Here is a 3,949-nt window from a genome sequence, read left to right on the forward strand (position 1 = left end):
CAACTTTGTGGAAAAATCAGTTATCTGTACATGTATGTGTCTATTTCTGAATGTTCTTTCCTGTTTCATTGATCTGTTTGTTTCTCTTTAAGCCAATACAGACTCTTGATTATTTTGGCCATATACTAAGTCTTGAGATCTCCAACTTTGTTCTCCGTTTTCAAAGTTGTTTTGAACCTTCTGGTTTTTGCTGGGGTTTTTCCCCCCATATGAACTTTAGAATCACTTGTCAGTTTCTACCAAAAGAATGACTTGGATTTTGATTGGGGTTTCCTTGAATCTTTACATCAATTTAGGGAAAATTGACATCCTAACAATACTGAGACTTTTGACCTATGGCTGAATACATCTTTACTGAATAAAAGAAGAATTTTTGAAGTTCAGTTTTAGAATAAAGAATTTTCAGAACTCTAAGTAAATTAGAAATATCATTTTTATTAAAATTTTATGGCTGGAACTTTTGATTTGGCTTTCAAAAAAATTCTAATTGTATTTTTAAAATTATGGGGAAATACAGTTGACTTTGGGAAATGTATTGTGGTTGCTTCCTTCTTTGACATATAACATCTTGTAATTTCAAATCTAGTATGAGATCTGTGTACGAGATCTATGTATGAGATCTGTGTTTTCTAAAGACCTTTCCTTTTGGAAAAGAAAAATGAAAGATGATTCAGTGACAAGCTATTAAAATCTAGAGGGAGACTGATGCACATTCAATAAAGGAAAGTCTAAATCTAGCTTCCAGCATCCAGGAAAATTTTATCAAGTCCCTTAAAAACAAATGATACCTATCACATTTATTTGCTTTTGTAATTCTTTAACCATTCAAAACATTTTCAGTTTATGATTTTCTTTTATTCAGACAACTGTGAAGTAAGAACAAGTCACCGTCATTGGCAGTAGAGGAAGGTAAGGAACCCAATAGAGAACAGATCACCAAAAGTCACAGTGACGGCTAGTGAAAACTGCCTTCAGGTCAACTAATTCTCTTCTGAGATGTTTCCTCACTAGACATTTCTATACAAAAAACAGGGCTCACTCCAGCTGTTCAAATAGACAAGGCACTTCTTTAAGGATGTCAGTTGTCCCCTCAATCTCCAGAAGGACCAGTGAGGAAGACTTACAGACCACCCAGCCTGGATCTACACCTAAGTCAGACCCAGCAACTAATGTCCTAGGTCAGATCTCACTGTCAGCTACTAATGTGTTAGCTCTCACCTCACTGTTTTTTGGCTTAAAGAGCAAATGTTGGACAGTAGAAGATAGGACTTCGGTTGCTATTATCCTAGAAGACCCACACCAGCACAGTCTCCCTCAAGAAATAAAAAGTTTCCCTGTAGCTTCTGCTTCATTGTTCTGCTCTTTTCTGAACAGACAGCTCATTCCAGAGAATATGATTAGCAGAGTCTGGTCATTGCTTTAGGCCTGCATTCATAATAGTGGAAATTCCCCAGACATAAAAATGATGTTTAAAAGGCACTGAGTAGCCTCAACATGGCAAGGTACATCTCACAAAGCATTCTTAAAATCAATGTGAGTCATAGAATTACAGTGGTTTGGGGTTGAAAGAGATCTTTTCAATTGCCAGTGTTTTCTAAATTTTAAGCCATGACTCATTAAAACACCATAAAAATCAATGGAGTGTGCTCCAAAGTTTTTTTTTTTTTAAACTTTGGAGCAACTAAATAGACATTTCTCCAAAGAAGACATACAGATGGCTAACAAACACATGAAAAGATGCTCAACATCACTCATTATCAGAGAAATGCAAATCAAAACCACTATGAGGTACCATTTCATGCCAGTCAGAATGGCTGCGATCCAAAAGTCTACAAGCAATAAATGCTGGAGAGGGTGTGGAGAAAAGGGAACCCTCTTACACTGTTGGTGGGAATGCAAACTAGTACAGCCACTATGGAGAACAGTGTGGAGATTCCTTAAAAAACTGGAAGTAGAACTGCCTTATGATCCAGCAATCCCACTGCTGGACATACACACTGAGGAAACCAGAATTGAAAGAGACACGTGTACCCCAATGTTCATCACAGCACTGTCTATAATAGCCAGGACATGGAAGCAACCTAGATGCCCATCAGCAGATGAATGGATAAGAAAGCTGTGGTACATATACACAATGGAGTATTACTCAGCCATTAAAAAGAATACATTTGAATCAGTTCTAATGAGGTGGATGCAATTGGAACCTATTATACAGAGTGAAGTAAGCCAGAAAGAAAAACACCAATACAGTATACTAACACATATATATGGAATTTAGAAAGATGGTAACAATAACCCTGTGTACGAGACAGCAAAAGAGTCACTGATGTATAGATCAGTCTTATGGACTCTGTGGGAGAGGGAGAGGGAGAAGGTGGGGAGATTTGGGAGAATGGCATTGAAACATGTATAATATCATGTATGAAACGAGTCGCCAGTCCAGGTTCGATGCACGGTACTGGATGCTTGGGGCTGGTGCACTGGGACAACCCAGAGGGAGGGTATGGGGAGGGAGGAGGGAGGAGGGAGGAGGGTTCAGGATGGGGAGCACGGGTATACCTGTGGTGGATTCATTTTGATGTTTGGCAAAACTAATACAATATTGTAAAGTTTAAAAATAAAATAAAATTAAAAAAAGAAAAAAAAATAGAATTGTAAATATCACCATGGATTGCACTTAGGGAAGGTAAGTATTGTCTGGTGATAAAACATTTGTCCTAATTATATATGTGTGTCTCTATATATGTATATGTACAATATAGATATACATATGTGTAATATATATTTATATTTGTATATACAGTATATATTTATATATGCACATTTTACATCAGGACTTGGGATGTGTGTGTGTGTGTGTGTATATATATATGGGATATATGTACATACATATACATATATCCCAAGCCCCGATGTAAGATGCATTTTTTACTATGAGTCATGGTGAACACAAAAACTTGAAAAACACTAGTCTAATCCAACCTCTTCATTTACATTAAAAGGAGAAAAAATAAGGCTCAGAAAATCAAGCACCTTGCTCTGGTAGTTAACGTAAAGGCGGAATCAAGATTCAGAAAATCTCTCAGTCCTACTCTTATTATAAGGACAACATCCATCACCTGGAAGAATACTTCCCATTTCCTAGGTGAATCTCCTCCTACATTAGCCTTGCTGTGGTAATTAAATGAACTTTATAATTAGTATCTCACAAAAATATTGTAAACTTCATAGTTGCATTTGTGAGGCAATAGTTAATGGTTACCACTTGCTGTAATTCGGAGAAGGCAATGGCACCCCACTCCAGTACTCTTGCCTGGAAAATCCCATGGATGGAGGAGCCCGGTAGGCTGCAGTTCATGGGGTCGCTAAGAGTCGGACATGACTGAGCGACTTCACTTTCATTTTCACTTTCATGCGTTGGAGAAGGAAATGGCAACTCACTCCAGTGTTCTTGCCTGGAGAATCCCAGAGACGAGGGAGCCTGTTGGGCTGCCGTCTATGGGGTCGCAGAGAGTCGGACACGACTGAAGTGACTTAGCATGCATGCACTTGCTGTAATTAATTCTAGTCAACACATTCTACATATTAACTATGGAAAGACAGTTAATCTGTGTTATTTTAAAGATTTTTATGTTGGCAGATATGTTAATTATAGGGAAGACATTGTACCAGTAACTATAAACAAATATTTAAAGAAAATAATTTTATTTTCAATAAATAGAAAGAAATCTAAAGTAATGATCTGTCATGCTGAAGTGAAATACACCACTGAAATTTTTTTTCTTGCCAGTTCAGTTCTCAGCTATGTTTGTTTCTATCAAAAACATTAAATACATTTTCCAAAAAAAAAGTTTCTATAATTTGAAATGAAATATGAAAAGCAAAAGCTTTTCAACGGTTTCTCTAAATGTGCCAAATTAATGATACATCTACATTTTGAAAGCTTGAA

Source organism: Bos javanicus, chromosome 4 (assembly GCF_032452875.1).
Source record: "Bos javanicus breed banteng chromosome 4, ARS-OSU_banteng_1.0, whole genome shotgun sequence".
Lineage (NCBI taxonomy): Eukaryota > Metazoa > Chordata > Mammalia > Artiodactyla > Bovidae > Bos > Bos javanicus.